Below are 19,329 nucleotides of genomic sequence, written 5' to 3'. Positions count from 1 at the left end.
ACGATTTTGGTTTGTGATTCCTTGAGTCCAATTTTTGTACTGTAACGAGAAAGTAACGGCGCTACTGTTTTTGCAGTAACCGTAACTGTAACACGTTACTTCTTGAAACCGGTAACTGTAACTGTAACAGAGCTACTTTTTTCCCCTAGGTAACTGTAACTGTAACAGTGTTACTTTTTACTGGTAACGTGCCCATGACTGCATCCGTGTGCACCACCCAGATATCCAAAACAGCCCCATGCCGCCCAGAACCCCGAAGAACCTGCCGAGGGAAGTCGCCGCCAGAATGCACAGACTTCATTCGCACAAACAGCGCCTTCACGCGAGCTCACCGAGCGTCAACAGACAACAGGAACAGAGACATTCCCCCCGACATACGACTGTTGCCACCGGCAGAAAATTGACCAATACGGACGCGGGGATGTAACGGCGACTTTAATTTAAACGAAAATAATCCCTGGAGAAGGGGGCAAAGGACAAACACCAATCTCCAAATACAGCTAGATGACTTGTGCGCTACCCAAAATATCCGCCTGGTCGGGTATCGATTCCGGGACACCTCCATTTCCAGAAGAGCGCTCTACCAACTGAGCTGACCAGGTTTTAGATGACAGTAGAGCAAACAGTTTTTATCAGCTGCCACCAGTCTAACACCAACAAGGGTGGAAGACTTGCAGTTTAAGGTTATGTTTATCTTGAAATTAATTGCACAGGTGCAAGCGAGCTGGACAAGAATGACGAGGTGCCCCTCCCAGTCGCGCGCTGGTAAAACCTGACGACTTTGCTTTCGGGGCACTCCACATTCCGGATGCAGTGGTCTGCGTGGTCCCAAAGCCCTCTCCGAAAAATAAGAAGAGATCCTCATAGTGCGTTGTTTTTTTTCTATAACGTGCTGCTCATGCTCTTTCTGGGTGTTCGTGGTCGATTGGGCCGAATAAACTAGTTGAAAGTTGCGCCTGTACGTGTCTACTCGCATGTGATTGCCCCTTCAGTCGCGCAGAAACCTCTAGACTGCGGGGGTGCGGCCGGGCCCGGATTCGCTTCGGCAGCCCGAAGACGCGTTTGGAAGCCGCGATCTCATGCCGGCAAGTTCTCAATGCATGGCAGTTTTAACACACCGTTTCCAAAGCAACAATCACAATCAATTCGAAAATATTGAAACGCGCTATATACATGCAGACGGTGCTAGGAAATGTAAGTAAAAATAAGCAATACGTATTAGTCCGTCTGCTGTCCGTCGAATATGTCACCCATTTCGGACCGGCTTGGCTTACTTATTTGTTGGACGGGCGGCTGGGCCGCTGGGTGGCCAACTCGTGCCATTGAATTCTTAAGGCGAGATCGTTTGATAAAGATATAGCTCGATATACTTCTACCTCTTCTCAATGAGCGGCAATATCAGTGCATCGTTTGCACGCAAGCAATATTCGCTTGCAACTCCGTCTACACAATGAGCCAAACTTAAGAGTGACACAACAGGTTTACGCACTCATGTCACCGAAGCGGGCTATCAATGAACACAGTACTATCGTCTTCGGATGAATTCTTCGAGGTCCTCCCGATAATGTCTGGTGGGTTTGACAGACCCTTTAGAACGGCCCTGAAAGGCCACACAGATTTTTTAGAACGACCCTGAAGGAACGCACACCTCTCAGAAAGACATCTTGATGGGCCCCACAGACCTACTCCTGGTGGACCCATCAGACATTTCAGGATATCCAAAAAGACCTCTCAGGCCCTCACAGGAAATCCTAGAGGGCCTCACAGACATTTTTTTTTCTTTTTGCATATGGCTGTATTATCGCCCCTTGTTTCGTTACTTGAAACTAAGCGAGTTTACTATGTGTACAAAATGTTTACCTTTGGTATTTCAAAAGAGCCCTGCTTCCGCTGCTGCTGTAGGGGCGGAGGGGGCTTTGTCAAGCAGTTTTCAAGCGTTTTTTTCCCCTTTTTTCTGTCTTTTTGTACGAAGAGGAACAAGTGAACAGGAAACTTTTTAGAAAATCGAAGCTTAAGCATACATAGCCTGCAATCAGATATGTATGCTTTCTGTTACAATGACCTGCGTGACTGCTTTTTCGTTGGGCTCGACAGTGAAGATTTTCGCGTGAAATCTTGGCTAAGAAGAATGAACCCATTGATCTTTAATCCTGAACAGAGAATTGAATTAGTCTTTATTAAACATTCGCGCCTGTTTGCATGAAATAAGTAAAATTCTAAATGACTAAATCTAGAAAACAGCTAAAATTGAACGCAGCGGCATTAATCTTGGTGGTGTTTTTATTAACTTGCTAATATTTTTTTCCAAAATTGCTTTGGTCTTTAGAAGGTGTTGTTATAGAACTGATAAAACTTTCTTACACAATCTTTACGAGCCTCCTCGGTTGCACACGTCGCGTTTTTGTCACGCTGGCTTAAAGAAGGCAAGGCAGGCGAAATAAGGGATTGCACGAAGTGCGAAACCTTTACGAAAAGCAAAGGTCGCTCCGGTTGAAGGCAGTCGTCTGGCCCGTCGGATATCACGCCACAAAGAAACCATTGTCCTTTATCTTCGTACATCAAAGGTCCTCCGCTGTCTCCCTGGGTAGAACCACGCATTAACAGTCTTAAAACATTTCATATTAATATTCAAAATGAAAGCTCGAAACGCACGAAAAACATACATATATATTTTATACGAGTTCATAGAGACGGCAAAGCCCATGTTCCATCGATCTGCAGAACGTGCGGAAAGAGAAGAAAAAGCAAACTGCCAGTCCCTTTTAGAACGATAAATATTATCATTTGAAAATTCATTAAGGTGGTGATGCAGGCGAGTTGGTTCATAACTAAATCTAGAAAACAGCGCGACAAACGCAAATACGAGTAGAAGAAGTAGGCGGGCCGATATACACTTTTCACACAGTCGTGTGTAAAAGTGTATATCGGTCGGACCGTGAGGTGTATCAGTGAAAGAAGGAGAGAGCATAATTTGCTTTGAAATCATCTTCAGGGGTGCTGACATTTACACGTGGCAGATTGTCGCTGCCGCCCTACCTTTAACGACATTCAGATCTTTGGCAGGACTAATAATATGACTGCTTGCGATTTGCTTGAGGCCTTTGAAATAATCAATCAAGGTAAAGGTAGCTGCCTCAGCCAGACCTCTGTTTATCTGCTCTCAAAAGAAATCCAGTTTCGTAGTTTTCTTTGAATTTAGGTTTATACCCTTTGTCTTTTAGCTTGTTTTTATTTGTTTATTTTAATAGGTTTTTATCTTGTTCTCAAGTGTTTTGTTTTTACAACTGTTGATGGTGTTTGCTGTGGCTCGTTTGTATGTGTTTCTTCTATAAACTTTTATATGTCAGTCAGCACTGGTCCCGTCCACTTCTTTCACTCGTGATTTAGTTTGGTGCGCTTTTTTTGAGATTTTTAGTATTCACTACTGTCGAAAGTAATGTGTAAAAGAATATGATTTTTTTTTTCAATTCACACAACTGCACTATCAGTTAGCAGCTGCTCCCCTTCCCTCAATTTTAATTGCTGATATTTTCCAGCTTTGATACACATTAATCAATACCTTAAATTAAACCTTGCACATTTTGAATCATGTCGAAATCAACGCATTTGTATTATGGGCTATTTGTGTGTCATACAAATACAGAAATATTTGGCCGATACTTTTATGTCAGTAATACTGTTTTTATAACCTAAAAAAATAATCGACAAAATGTTTCCCTTTTCGGCTGTGTAGCATGTCACGGAATGAATGTCGTTTTAGCATGCGACACGCAACGGTACAAAACTCCTTATTTTTAAACGAAGACGCTCTTACGCTCATCTTTGCCGTAAGTGCACGCGAAAGTGGAGCTAATATGTGCAAAGAGATGAAAGACAACGGAGGCGTTTCATCACTGTTCTATACCAATACAGTAGGGTCACATGCTGAAAACAGGGTTTCAAAACCAAGAAACAGTTCAAGGTGTGAATGCTCGACAATACAAAGTATTACAAAAGCATACTGTTACAAGTGCACAACTGAACTGCTACAATAATCCACCCTCGGTGGAAAGCGGGTGGAAAATTTTTTAAATATTTTAATTACAATGTTTTTTCAGCCATCTAGGAGCACTCGGTTCTTACGATCACAATTCTGACGTAGACCCGGGATCGCCGCAGTGTCCTGGGCGCAGTTACCATACAAAATTTGAAACTTTCACTTCTAATATTACGTAAAGTCAGGACACTTGGCTTTGTATAGCATGATGAGCAAAAAAAAAAACAGCGTCGTGTTTTTGTGTTCCTTCTTCTAGTCTTCCGTATTTTCATGTTGTTTTCACACCCAAGCTTCTACTTTTCCACATAGAGTTTGCACGAGTCAATTGCTTTATCTACGAAGGAAGCTGGGAAGCTGTCGAGGCTGGTAATATATTTAGACCTAAAAAGAGTCCGCGCTGTGACACTCATCTTTATGATTTAACGTGCTCAGTGTAAGAAAGTAGACTGTTTTGTCTCGGTGCTAATATTTATTTAGCGTAGTAATTCACCGAGTCTGTTTCAAATACTCCAATGATTCACTTGCCCAAGTGTTCGGTGGGAAGGTAGACAAGCCAGATTTCTTATTGTATTAATGCCTAAGGGAAATTTAGGTCGTGTTTAGCGTGCATAGCATCGGTGATAGTAATAGGAAGACTCTAGCCAGATCTGTAGCACAGAACATGCCAAGTGAGTTGCGTACCCATGCGAATGACTAGGACAAATATTGGCGTAATCAATACTTTGGAACACATGAAAGGATAAAACATTGAGGACGGGAAAGGAAGCAGGACTTTTTTCGTCAAGTATGAACGTAGAAAGACGCAAAATAGAAAACCGCCTCCAAAGTTTTCAACGTTATCGTAAAAGGACAGGAGAGAATCGTTAAAGGAAAGGGAACTTTCGTCTAACAATTGTTTTTTTATTTTCTTCTTCGTCCCGTTACCGTTCTTGTTTCCCAATGTTTTATCCTTTCATAAATAAGTATCTAATGAACAGCACACTCGTTTTCTATTGTTTTATACTTTCTTCATGCACCGCGTACAATATTGCTGGCACGAGTGAGTAGTTTGATCTAGCATCAAATTCACTCGAGAGCACATGCAGCCGGAATTCGCTATTCAGCTACACGTGTTTCTTTGGCAGCTTTGGTTGCTCCTTGTTCACTTGTTTTATAACGCTACTTTATTTTCTTCGTGTTTTTCCTGCTACTGCTAGCGCCTGCAGAAAACAAATGGTTCTGTCACAACTTCTGAACATCAAAATTTATTTTAAGTAGTATTTCGCGAAAGTGGTGAAATATTTCAATATTTTATAAAACAACACTCTTTTTTTTCAAATAACGCACCTCCTTTCTAATTCGCCGAACATCAACAAACACCGAAATAGAGGGGCAAAGTAAAAAGAAAGGAGAGAGGGGTAAATAGAAAATCCACGGAGACAATATACATTTGACTTGGCTCGTTTGATACGGAGGGAAAAAAATACATGCGGAGAACTTATTAATCGTATCTTTTAACATTTTGCTTCAAAATTCCAATATGCGTTTAATGGTGCATGACATTTTTAGAGCTAAAGTATTAGAGATAAACAAAGAAGTATTTATTTATTTATTTATTTACACATTTATTTATTTATTTTAGTGCGTTAAGACCCGAAGGGACACTACAAAGGTGGATAACATAAAAATGCACATTTGTGTCGTTCGTGCGAATGGCAAAGCCTAACAACAGAAGTTTGTGCTGTTTGCGCAAAAAACAAACACGATTGACGCAAACCTTGATGTGAAATATAAATATTGCTTAACACCTTAAATCAGCTGCGGGAATCCTTGTAGCACTTGACTCTCACTTTTGGTATGGTGACTGGAGCACGTCTCCGACTGGTGTTTTTAAGGTCGTACCAAGCCCATACATCAAAAGTGGTCCCAAAGTGGCAACAAATGACGTCACAGAAGCCGGAGTGTCATGCTGTAGGATGTAACGGCCCTGGTGGTTGGTCGTAGAAATGGTTACACAAAGCACGAGCGTACGTGGATGTCGCTGTCGTCGTGACGTCCCAGCTCGTGGCTGCTGAAGCTTCCGTGGACTGACAAGCTGGAGAGTGTCCTGCAGATGAACAAGGCGTCTACAACATTCCCCACAGCTACTGGGATACCGCCAGGATCGCGACCGGCGACAGGATGAGACTTCTGTGACGTCATCCGGCGGAAGTCGAGGGACAACTTTTTCGGACGCGGTAAACACACCAGTTGGAGACCCGTTCCAGCCACCATACTTTCGGGAGAGAGAAATTTGCGTACTGCAAACCTGGGGTAACATTTTCGTATGAATGTCCCAGGGATTTGTGGCGAGTTTCGGTGTCTCCTCAAATGATTCAGCATTCTTTGACTATATACATTCACACAGCTGATAACCCTAGCCGCAAATGAATTCCAAGACGTGCGGTCACTAGCATCATCCTTCAGCAAGTTTTACTTTAAAAAAAATCACGAGGAAAGTTTGAATAAAATCGTAACTAAGAGTCAAAACTAACTGTTGGGCTAGTTGGATGTACATTGTAAAAAGTCAAAAGCGCGAACACCAAGGATTTGTCTTCCGTGAGTACAACATGACTTGTCACATGGGCCAGTTATGGGACATTTACTATTTAGGTTAATTATACCCATATAACTTTATGTAATGTACCGGGTGCTTAAATATTAAAGGTTTTTTTTTCGCACAAAGAGGAAGTGCGCATCGACGAGCACTAGTTAACTTCGCTCAAACCTAGCTCAGGTGGACGGAACCAGATGCCAAATTTTCAGAACTAAACGTCCTCTTACTCAAAAGTTACGGGATTTTTATCTTTTACTTTTCAAGGCCAGAATGGTGGCGGAAAGAGCCCTTGAATATATGAAGCTGAATAGCGAGAATTACCCAGAATGGGCCCCATTTGCAATTGAAAACTTCAGAAAATCACCCATACCTTTTGATGCCGACGACGGTAAGTCCTGGAACTTTGGCAACCGATCCCGACCGCTAGCGCTACCTTTGCGAGGAGGATGAATGTTTGGTGAAGCGAAGTTAATTTTCGATTAAAAAAACAATTTTTGTTTTAATTTTTATTTAAACTTGATATTGTGGGAGAAAATGTCTACCTTTTTCAAAACTTACACGAGAACCTGAGTATTCTTCTTTTTTTGCTACAGGATGAGTTCACGAACTTAGAAATAGGCGAACTTACAGAGCAGGTTAAGTACAAAATCAGCGTGTTGGTAGTAGTATCTGATAATGAGGAAGATACATAGAAAGAGCGGACGGACAACATTCTTCCCCGTGTTTAAATACAAAACAGGATGGCCAAAAAAATTATTTTGTCTCTACTTACATGGCACGCTCCTCCGTTTGAGCAAACAACAATATAGCCAGGAACTTTGCTTCCCATTTGCTTTGTGCATTCATCCTGGTCAATGAGATTGATTTCTCGTTGCATTAGCTGGTTTGTGCTGTCTAAAATGAGAACTCCTTTTCGGACAGCCTGTGAACTGCTGCTTGACAGTTAGTTGATTGGTCGTTCATGGCTCGGTCAAAATCAGCTTCCTTCATCCTTTCTCTGGCACCATTATCATATTCATTATAATCATATTTGAATTCGTAATAATCTGAAAATGAATAAACAAGCGATAAAACGTAGGAGGTGTTGATAAGACGTTTTTCCTGTCCTATAAAGCTCTAAGTTATACATGTTGTTGACCAAGAAAGAGGAGTCGTCTGTTTCGCAGAACAAAAATAAAGTACGGATTTAGGTAGAAGGATTGTTGGCCGAGTTGGCTAGCACACATCAACTCGGAGTACATGGAGTGAAAGCTCACGCTGCAGGAGCCAGGATTCTAAGTTCCATCCCCACCCCTGCCCGTTTCGATCTGGATGAGCATCGTACCGGGTTGCGGTCGTGTATCACTACTGCGTGATGCACGTTAAAAACCCCAGGCTAGCGGTTGTACTGTACTGGCTAAATTACTCATTTACAGCTGGGAGACTCGTCGCCCGTTGAGGCAGACCAAGTTCTAGGCTGTATAAGACGCCACTGTTTTATACCTCAGTTACACTAACGCTCTGGACTGTCATCAAGCCAACGATCGGTGCCATCTCCCAACACTTATTGAGTTCAACTGAGTTACACGGTATGTAGGCCTAACAACTTTAGTTGAGATGCGCTCCAAGGGACGCACATGAAACCGAACCGAAACCGAAACTTGTCACTTTACTTTTTTAAAGTGATGCAAATGAATTCTATGCACACTTTTCATTCCGTATAAACATTTAAAACTAAACAAAATTAAGTTCTTTTTGATTTTTAGAGTGAAGAAACGAAAATAAGAACGTTTCACGCGAATTCAAGCCAGAAATACGTAACGAAAGTCTTATCGGCACTGACATCATAACGGCCGCCCTCACCGAGCTTTGGCTTCTGCACCTTGCCGCGATCGTTCTAGCGGCAGCTCCAGCCCCGCATCATACCTCTTCCAACAATATTGGCTTCTATGAACTTTTCTAGAGATCTTCTCTATCTTTGCAATTCTTAGTTTTTTGCTGGCGCTTGTCATGGGCGGCGATGCGGCGGATGCCGTTATCTTTAACTCAGTGGAGCGAACACCCTCATTTAACTGCGCTAGGCCAGCTCAGTAGAACTCTGTTATCTTTAGCGGTTCAATGACTGATAGCGCCGCAGTGTAACTCTGGCCGATCACAACTGAGTTCTCTGGTGTTGGTCTAATGACAGTTTGGAGCGCCAGCGTAAATAGGATATTAAAGGTTGACGATATTCAAATAATCTTTCTGGCAATTTTGAAATATTTTTCATAAAAGAGTGGTGGTTATCAGAGCCCTCGAGTTTAGAAAAAATAAGAAAATAACGTGTGTGTTCTGCCAGAATGGGCGCCCGTAGTTTATTTAAACTTTCGGGAAGTTGCGTTACTTCGTATATGCAATCATGTTCAAAAAAAACATTTGCAACGTAGTTAAACTACTAACGCAACAACGGGTTGAATATTTCTCGCAAAACATATAAATTCCTCTATTTCTTTCTCGTCAGTAACCTGCATATTGTGTAACGCACGCTATGCAGGAATAAGAATACAAATTGATATGATTTAAATGACAATGTTACTGAACAGCTGACCTGCCTAATGTTACACATGAATCTAGAGCGGAGACGAACGGGCGACAAGAGGAAATCGCCCGTTTCACCCGTGTGTATTTGTGCCCTTGTGGTACGTTCACCCCCGGCTTAAAATAATATAAATTAAATTGTCATTTATATTGTGACTGAACTCGGACTAGCTTGTCTGTGAAGATCTAAGTCAAACATTTCCCAGAAAAGTATTCCCATAACTATTTTGTTTCCGGTTTATCTATAATTTGATGCTTTCTCTGTGTGTGCAGTTGTTTATATTTAAATCAGATATTCTTCTGGGAGGCTGAACAGTGGCGAAAATCACTGCTTTTCTGAGCAATCGTAGCTTTTTGCCTTCATTGCGTTCGTCAATAACAAAAAACGGAACGTAAAAAAAAAAACAAAAAAAACTCGAAAACTAGAAATGGTGGTTGTTTTGTTCAATCTGGCAGGCTTACATCAAAAATAGTTTTAATTAAACTGCTTTAAATCTGCAGTAATTATTTCTTCCACATTATTTTCAGTGTTTGAGCAGATAAGTCAACTATTCAGCAATGCCTAAAAACATATGTTACATGATAAAGAATTACTATTTTAGAGCTACAGTCATTTAAAATATAATATTCTAGTTGAAATCCAATAAATCTGTTCATGATCAAATCAATAATATCTAAATTAAATATATAGTATTTGAATAAAAGAAATCTAATCTCTGTTATCTTTGGTTTTGAAATGGTGAGTTTTACTACTTTGATGCTAAGTGATAGCAGCGAGAGGTATCGTATGACGACATTACATGTTTATGCGCCCAAATGTCTTAGTTTTGCATGTTGATTAGTCCACGCCAATTGGTACGACCTAGGAATCTTAAGGCCCGTTCACACTTTTGCAGCCGAGTACCACCAAGAGAGACGAGACCTGTTGAAACCTCTTGAGATTTCTTTGGACGAGAGAACATATACTGGCACTCTGGCGCCATCTATGCGGTGACCCTGGAACTGGATTTCACAAGAGCGAAGGTTTTGCGATATTTTCGAGGTCAAATGTGCGTAATACCCATAAGAAAGGCTCGTTTATAACTAGGGTTCCGCGTTTTCGGTTTTTATTTTTCGAAATTCGTCGTATTTTTTTCGGTGTTTATTTTAAAATTCGATTTTCGGTGGTCTCCGGAGTATATTTATTCCAAAATAATTTTACCGTTTTTTTTTGGTGAATACGAAAAAAACATCATCGGACACCGGATCAGATGATTCTAGTATTTGTGATATTTGCGATCACTGAAAGAATAACGACACATACATACGTGGTCTTCGCTACAACTTCCGTCAGGACACAACTCAAAATTGACTAATGCACGGGAATAATCTTAAGCGCGCTTCTTGTTCCTTCCCATTCTGACGACGTGGCCGTTTGAGGCGATGACCGAACAGAAACCAGCGGACTGGCAAAAAAAAAAGAATATATATCAATTGTATTTATGTTTCTAAGCAAAGGGAGTGTGTTAACAAAGGTATTGACGGCTTTCCTCGATGTCCTCCGAAGTTCACGAAGCGAAAATCTTATACTAACCCATATCCGAACTTTTTATTTATTTATTTTTATTTATTTATTTTTTCTTGGGGGAGGGGGAGGGATTTGACACACTGATCCTGATAACATAAAGGGCACAGATGTCCCTCGAAGACCAATCCAAGACCACTATTGTTGCATGTTGAACCTTGAAAGAAGGCCATCACGAAGAGGTCACACAATGTCGAACTTTGCAACGCTCTCTCTCTCTCTCTCCCTCCCCCACCCACCTCGACAAGGCCCTAAAAACTGACCTTTTCTGGTTAAAACCGAATTTTAGAGAACGGATTCGACGTGCTCTTATCGGTTTTTATCGGTTTTTATCTGTTTAATCCGAAAACACTGAACCTACAAACTGACCTTTTTCAGTTAAAACCGAATTTCCAAAACGGGATTCGGCGTACTTTTATCGGTTTTTATCGGTTTAAACCGAAAAATCTGAACCCTATTTATAACGTTGACGAAAGTTTTTCGAACCAAGAAAGAAAGGATAATGTGCAAGAGAAATAGAAAATCTGCCGGACCGCCAAGTTTACACTGCTACCACATAGATTGCGCCAGTGTGTCCACTCGTTCTAAGAGGATCCAAGGCACCCAGTTCTAAGAGGTCGCAAGAGTGTGAACGGGCGTTTGCAGTCAAATTATTCTACCAACATTTCTAAAGATTTTTTTTGCTGTTGTAGCACCGCTTAATATGTGGAATCCGTTAATCTTAATATTAAAAGTGCCTAAAGGTATGGTGTTTGTTCACGACTCAATAAATGTATGTATAAGACCGATCACATGTTCACACAAACCGTTTATGCTATGAAACGATATACTTGTCGTAACACCAGTGAGCACGTAAACTGGAGATATAAATCCGATAGTGTAGCCCAGCTACTAACGATTCGAATGTGGCGTAACAGAGGTACAGAGCGCGACACTGTTAACGCGAACAAGCGATCGCCAGTTTTTTGTGTTTTTCACTTAGAAACGAAAAGTTGTCATCAAAGATATCTTTCTTATAGAAAGAGGTCATCTAGGGCTCTATTATAAGGAGTAAACATGTGTGCCCACTAATACTCTTTCCTAATAAAATTCGAAAAGGCGCCGATGTCGAGTTCGAGCTAACAGTGTCGCCATGTGTACGTGCATGTTTTGGGCACCTTAAGTGTCTTAGAATTAAAATCAATCATTTATGCTGAAAATCGAGTTTTAATGCAACATGAATAAACTGAAAAACTTAGAATAGCCGTACAAAAATGTGTTGCCGAGCTGTTACGCCAAAGGCCACCATTTATGCACGTCTAAGTCAAAACGTATAAATTCCCTAATTGTTCTCGGCCAAAAAGTGATGCACTCGATTGTATTTGCCATCGATGATTGGTTCCCCCTGTTATATTAGACTAGTTTATAACCTGGGCTATAACCAGAGTTATTCGAAATATCCCTTTGCGCATGTTAAGATAATCGTTATTTATTTATTCACTTATTTAGTTTACCTTTTCGGTGCTCCTAAACAGCCCGAGGTCCTACATGTGGCTGCACTGTTGACTTATATTTGTAGTGTTGCATAAAAAGCAGGTACGGAAAACGCATGCATAATAACATGAAGGAACTTAAACGTGAAATATATAAGCAAGTAATAAAAATGTTACAATCTATAACAGTTGCTTATCCAGGTCTCAGTCATCCTTTCCTACTTAATAAGATAAAAGTGGCGATGCAAGCGCCTTGGTACATTCTTACGAATCCGTGATATAGCGGGCAACGAATAGAGACTTATATAGACGGTAGACAGGACGAGTGGTGCACTTCATCTGAACATTTATTTTAAGTGCAACGAAAAAGACCACCAAACTATAATCGAGTAAACAGAAAATCAAAAGGTGAATTTTCTGGTTATTTATACAAAAACAGTCTGCCTTTTTGAGCCTGTCTTGACGCGATTGTGGTTTGGTTGTTTCGTTTGTTGCGTATAGTTTGAATATTGTTTTGTTAAAGTTCGGTGCTCGTGCACTATATTGCCTATCTCTCTACTTGTTTATTGCGCGCTGTGTCACCAAATTTTTGTGAATATATTATTTACCTACTAATATTTGTGATACGCATGAGAGCCTCCGCGAGCTGCAAGCGACAGGTAATAAAAAAGTACAGGAAATTTCTTTTATATTTCTAATTAGCAAATTACAAGATAAAAATAAAGACAAATGCAAAATTGTGGAGATTTACGTTCGAATAATGGGCATGCTTGACTCTGCAATAAAAGCAAGATATTGTTACGTTGATAATGAAAATGATTTACTATACAGTGAAGAGAATTAGAAACACAGATATGGTGGTTAGTCCTTCAGAGCGTGCACCGCCGGCATCGTCCTCTTTTTTCCACCGTCGGCGTCGTCTTGCCGCATCTTCTTCTTCGTCACATTATCCCCCTCCGGGCGAAAACGGCGTCTCGCCGTTAGCTGGAACTATGTATGGTTTGAGTCGCACAACGTGGACGGTGTCGGCTTGAGTGCGGCGTGTATCGTGAGAGAGTTGTAATGGTTCCACCATATAGGTGACGTCACTCGCTCGTGCGACGACACGATAGGGGCCGGTGTAGCGCGGAAACATTTTCTGAGCCAGACCAACACGTCGTTGAGGCGTCCATACCAGAACAAGGTCGCCCGGCAAATAGGAAACTGCATTATGTAGGTGGTTGTAGCGGGCGCACTGTCGTTCCTGCGAATCAAGTGTTCGGAGCCGTGCTAGTTGGCGTGCCTCTTCGGCGCGGCATATGGCTTCGGAGGTGTGATCTGTAAGTGAGGCGTTGGTTTGCCGTGGAAGAAGGGTGTCACTCATAAGGTTGGGCTCGCGATAGAACAGTAGGTAAAATGGCGAAAAACCGGTTGTGTCGTGACGGGAGGAGTTGTACGCAAATGTAACATACGGTAGAACTGTGTCCCAGTTGCGATGGTCAGCCGAGATATACATCGACAGCATATCAGGAAGTGTCCGGTTGAGGCGTTCCACCAGCCCGTTGGTCTGTGGGTGGTAGGCCGTCGTTTTTCGGTGGACGATGGCACATAGCTGCAGAATTTCGGCGACGAGTTGTGACACAAAAGGGCGCCCACGGTCGGACAGAAGTTCTCGAGGTGCGCCGTGCTTGAGAATTACGTCTTCTAAAATAAATTGCGCAACGTCCACTGCCGTACTAGTCAAAAGCGGCCTTGTTATGGCGTAGCGTGTTGCGTAATCAACGGCCACGGCGATCCAGCGGTTTCCAGTGGAGGAGGACGGAAACGGACCAAGAAGGTCCACTACGACGCGGTCAAATGGGCAGACCGTGGGACGCAGGGGCTGCAGGAGACCAGCGGGCCGGGATTGTGGGGTCTTGCGGCGCTGGCAGGAATCGCAGGATGAAACGTAACGCTTAATGCTCCTGTACATATCGGGCCAGTAGAAGCGATGCTTGACCCTTGCGTAGGTGCGAACGACACCCAAATGACCGGCGGTTGGGGCATCGTGCAAGTCGTCTAGGACTGTATGTTGAAGGTGTTTGGGAATTACCAAAAGTAAAGACGGTCCATGTTGCCGAAAATTATGTCGGTAAAGAATGCCATTCTGAACCGTGTAAAGCCTAGAGGAGGGTTGAGTCGAATCTGAAGTGACATTGTCAATGATGGTCTGTAGAGCTGTGTCACGACGCTGCTCTTCTGCGATGTTCATAAAAGTTGAAATATGAAGTACGGGGAGGTCGGTGTCGTCGGCTGTTTGGTCAATGGGGTCGACAGGGTGTCGAGACAAGCAGTCGGCATCTTGGTGGAGTCGTCCAGATTTGTATGACTTTAAAATCGTACTCCTGAAGACGGAGAGCCCAGCGTCCAAGTCGGCCGATCGGGTCTCTTAACGAGGAAAGCCAGCACAGGGCGTGGTGGTCTGTAATAACAGAAAATTGTCTGCCAAATAAGTAAGGACGAAATTTTGTAATGGACCATACAACAGCGAGACACTCCCGTTCGGTTATCGTGTAGTTTTGTTCGGCTGGGGATAGTGTACGACTGGCGTAAGCTATTACACATTCCTCTCCAGATTGGTGCTGAGCTAGAATAGCGCCAATTCCATGACCGCTGGCGTCCGTGCGCAATTCAGTAGGTGCAGAGTCGTCAAAATGTCCTAAAACAGGATTAGACGTTAAGGCGTCCTTCAAACGAGTGAAAGCAGCTTGTTGTTCCGGTTGCCAGGAGAAGGGTTGGTTTTTCTTGAGGAGGTTTGTCAGGGGACGAGCAATTTGAGCGAATTGGCGAATAAAGCGTCGAAAGTAGGAGCACAGCCCAAGAAAACTCCGGACATCTTTTGGGTGATTGAGGTGTCGGAAACTGTTGGACGCTTTTATCTTGTCAGGGTCTGGTCGAACTCCATGCATGTCAACCAAGTGACCTAAGACCTTTATCTGGGAGCTGCCGAATTGACACTTCGAGGAATTAAGTTGGAGACCCGCTTCTTTGAAGAGGTTCAAGACTTGATCCAAGCGTGCAAGATGGGATGAGAACGAACTGGAAAAATGATAACGTCGTCCAAGTAGCAGAGGCAGGTTGTCCACCGTAAACCTTTTAAAAGGCGGTCCATCATTCGCTCAAAAGTAGCGGGGGCATTACACAGACCGAACGGCATGACTTTAAATTCATAGAGGCCGTCTGGAGTAATGAAGGCGGTCTTTTCCCTGTCGTTGTCATCCACACTAATTTGCCAATACCCTGACCGAAGGTCGATAGAAGAAAGGTACTTGGCACCGTGTAGACAGTCTAGGGTGTCATCGATGCGAGGCAATGGGTACACATCTTTCTTGGTTATTTTGTTCAGCCTACGGTAATCGACGCAAAAACGCCAGGACCCATCTTTCTTTTTAACCAAAACCACAGGAGAGGACCATGGACTAGAAGAGAACTGTATGATGTCTCGCGAAAGCATTTTGTCCACCTCGGTTTGTATTATGCGACGTTCGCTTACCGAAACTCGATAAGGCCTGTGGTGTAAAGGTGGGTGGGTCCCGGTGTCAATGCGGTGTTTGGTGGTGGATAATCGGCCAAGAGGATGAGCTGGCAAGTCGAAGATTTCGTGATATCTCGAGAGAAGACTATGTAGCTGTTGTTTTTGCGTCGCGTCTAACGCAGAATCAATCATGTTGGTCAGTTGAACGAGGTCAGAGGTCAACGGCGGACTTGAATTTAGAGTTGGTCGGTCGTTGCCGGTAATAACCGATAGTGTTTCTTCGGATAACGGTGATGTGACGGCTAGAGAAGTGCCTCTGGGCAGTAGTTGCGGGCTATGCCCGAGATTGACCACCCAGAGAGAAGTGGAATCATCATGGATAGAAACAATTGAATGCGCAATGCTAAGTTGCTTGGCAAAAAATGTCCATGTTTGGAGACACGACGTAGTCGCCATCGGCTGTAGGGCTTTCAGCTGACACCTTGATGGGGACTGCTTTTAATGGTGGGATGCGGCAAGTTTCCATAGAACATAGTTTGCAAATGACGGGGTCCTGAGTTGCGTTTGAAGGGGAAACATTAAGTTCAATTTCTCTCATTGCACAATCAATAAGGGCGTTGTGGGCGGATAGGAAGTCCCATCCAAGGATCAATGCATGTGGGCAATTCGGAATGACGGTAAAAAGGACGGACGTGGTCTTACTTTTCAGAGCAATACGTGCACTGCACATGCCAAGAGAAGGAATCAGACAACCGTCCGCACCGCTAAGTGACGTGGAATCCGGTGGCGTTAAGACCTTGCGCAGCTGACGTCTCAGATCCTCCCTCATAACGGAAATAGCGGCGCCAGTATCGATGAGGGCTGTTGTTCCAACGTTGTCGATTGTAACAAAAATCTGATTATGAGGGGTCAATGAACGTTTGCGAAGAGGATTTCTTACCAATGATTCATGAGCAGCCTCACCTCTCGAAGCTGCATTGCTTAGTTTTCCGATTGACGGGCGACATGGGCTGGGGAGATGGGGCGGCGGGGGGTGGGGGACAATGATTGGCGGCGACGTGGAGATGGCGAGCGGTTGTATGTAGGACGAGTGGTGAACTGTTCTTCATCTTGAGGGTTGGGGCGGGGAGGTTCATAAAACTGGTGACCAAACGAAGACCGATAGCTGTTCGATGCGAATGTGCGTGGGCGGTTGTTCAACTGGTTGCGGCAGTATCGTGCAATGTGTCCAACGGCGTTGCATTGGAAACATATAGGTCTGTTGTCAGGTGTCCTCCATGCTGCAGGGTCACGCCGGTTTGGTGAAGTGTTGAGGGGAGGGGAGTCATAATCCGACCGTGTGAAAGAATTCCGACGTCCAGGTGCGTATGTTGAAACATGAAGTCGGTTGATTTCCTGTCTTATGACTGCTTGGACGGCAGATACCGGGAGGACCGGCTCTTGCTGTTCAGTAAGCCGGGTGAAAGTATTAACAGGGAACATGGCTTCAAGTTCTCGGCGGATGAGCTTTGCTATGTGGTCCGATTGAAGGCTGGTGTCTTCACATGTGGATGTTGGTGTCGTGTTGGGGAGGCGCACAAAATTTGCGGTGATTCGTCGTTTTTTTGCTTCTTCAAAGCGTCGGCACTCTTTGACAACGTCCTCCATTGTTGTGCAGTCTTTGAAAACGAGTAGCTGGAATGCGTCGTCCGCGATACCTTTCAGGACGTGGGGGAGCCTTTCCGAGTCAGGCATGTTGGGGTCCGCTTTCTGGCAAAGGGACAGGATGTCCTGTATGTACGTCATGTACGACTCCGTAGGTGACTGCACACGTGAAGCGAGTTTGCGTTTAGCGGACAGCTTGCGACCAGTGGGGTCGCCAAAAAGATGCTGGAGTTTCTCTTTGCACATGTCCCATGATGTGATTGTTTCCTCATGTGTGAGAAACCATGTGCGGGCAGTGTCCTTGAGGTAAAACACAACGTTGGCAAGCATAATGGTTGGATCCCATCTGTTATGCTGGCTGATTCGCTCGTAGAGAAGAAGCCATTCTTCAACGTCCTGTTCACCGGATCCAGTGAAGTTTCCTGGGTCACGCGGTTTGGAGAGGACCAAGGGAGGGGCTTGAGCGGTTTGACCGGCATCTCTGGATGTGGTGTCACGAGACATTTGAGCTTGCGGGGGAGGGTCTTGTGGGGGTTCAGTGTCCGTAGTGATATCCGACGGTCGGGAAGGTGCTCGATAGGGTGGGTGACACTCAGTAGCTGGTGTGTCTATGGAGATCTCAGCTTCCGGAGGCGGAAGCTGGCGGCTTCGGAGGTCCAGCGTGGGCAGCGGAGAGGTAGGGAGATGGTGTCCACCTCCACCAAAATGTTACGTTGATAATGAAAATGATTTACTATACAGTGAAGAGAATTAGAAACACAGATATGGTGGTTAGTCCTTCAGAGCGTGCACCGCCGGCATCGTCCTCTTTTTTCCACCGTCGGCGTCGTCTTGCCGCATCTTCTTCTTCGTCACAATATTTACAGTCAATCTTTCCCCATCCCGTAGCATAGAAGGAAGTGTCTGTAGGAATATCGCTGCAATTGGACGGAAGACAGATTGGCTGAATGTGTTTTGTAAAGTTCACTCTCTGTGCCAGCTTTACCAGAGCAATGTCTTTCTGTAAGAAAAATGCGATTGATTGAAGCACATATTGCACGATATTGGAAGATTAAACGGCCCTCACCTATACATACCATGAAAAGTCCACAGGTATTCTAAACAGGCGTGCAGATGCTTTCAACATGAACACAGACTACTTGGGTTTCTGGAGACGCGTTGAGGGAGATTATTTTGTCGTATGTATCCGCATATGAATGTCTAGCGTTGGCTTCCTTATTGTTATCACTACGAGTTTCCTGTGTTTTGTGACACTGTGTGCCCTTCGTTCTTGGGGTGGTTCCAAGACGAACTGAAAACTCTCCCGGATCTCTATCTCTAAGAAATTCAAGCACAGAACAAACCAATAAATACTAGTCACCTCATCATGAAAGTCCTTAGTTTTAAAACCTTTTGTCCCTGGCACTCCACTTTAAAACGGCTACTAAATTAAATTAAATTAAATTAAAAGGAAAAGGAAAACTCAAATGTGCACCCAAGGCGTACAGAGAACGATACACATATCCCAAATAAAAAATGGTTTATTTTATGGTGTTTACTAATTGAAATCTGTATCGAAAGCTAATATTGTATGAAATTTTAGTAAACCGTTTCAACGGAATCTTCACAAATGGGCCTTCGGGGTAATTTGCCGAGTGATCAGTTGCTCAATACATATTTAACACAGCATAAATCAAAACTTGTTATATTGGCTTACTCCTCCCAACGGGATTGCGTGGGAAAATACTTAATACCCTTAAAGCAAGAAATAATGAATGTGAATATTTGGCACAACTAATCGACTAATATAGGTCAAGAAACTAGCAAAAATAATTTTACCTTAAAAAAGGTAAATGACACGTACTCACTTAAAACGGTGTGCCACGGTCAACACATATTCGTGCTTAATTAAGGTCGCTCCACACATTAATGTGTCGCTTGAAGTACATATTCCCGCCATCCAGGGCGAGCTTTCGGTGGAAGCCGAAGAACCATTGATTATTCTTTCAA

At 43.5% G+C, this 19,329-nt stretch overlaps 1 pseudogene; it reads right to left on the bottom strand.

The window, feature by feature from the left end:
- Positions 1–2,322: 2,322 nt before the first annotated feature.
- Positions 2,323–18,705, bottom strand: LOC120847588 (annotated as a pseudogene).
- Positions 18,706–19,329: the final 624 nt, after the last annotated feature.

This window comes from Ixodes scapularis, unplaced genomic scaffold, assembly GCF_016920785.2.
Source record: "Ixodes scapularis isolate PalLabHiFi unplaced genomic scaffold, ASM1692078v2 PGA_scaffold1__304_contigs__length_218370807, whole genome shotgun sequence".
Classification (NCBI taxonomy): Eukaryota; Metazoa; Arthropoda; class Arachnida; order Ixodida; family Ixodidae; genus Ixodes; species Ixodes scapularis.
This window is presented reverse-complemented; position numbering and strand designations above follow the sequence as displayed.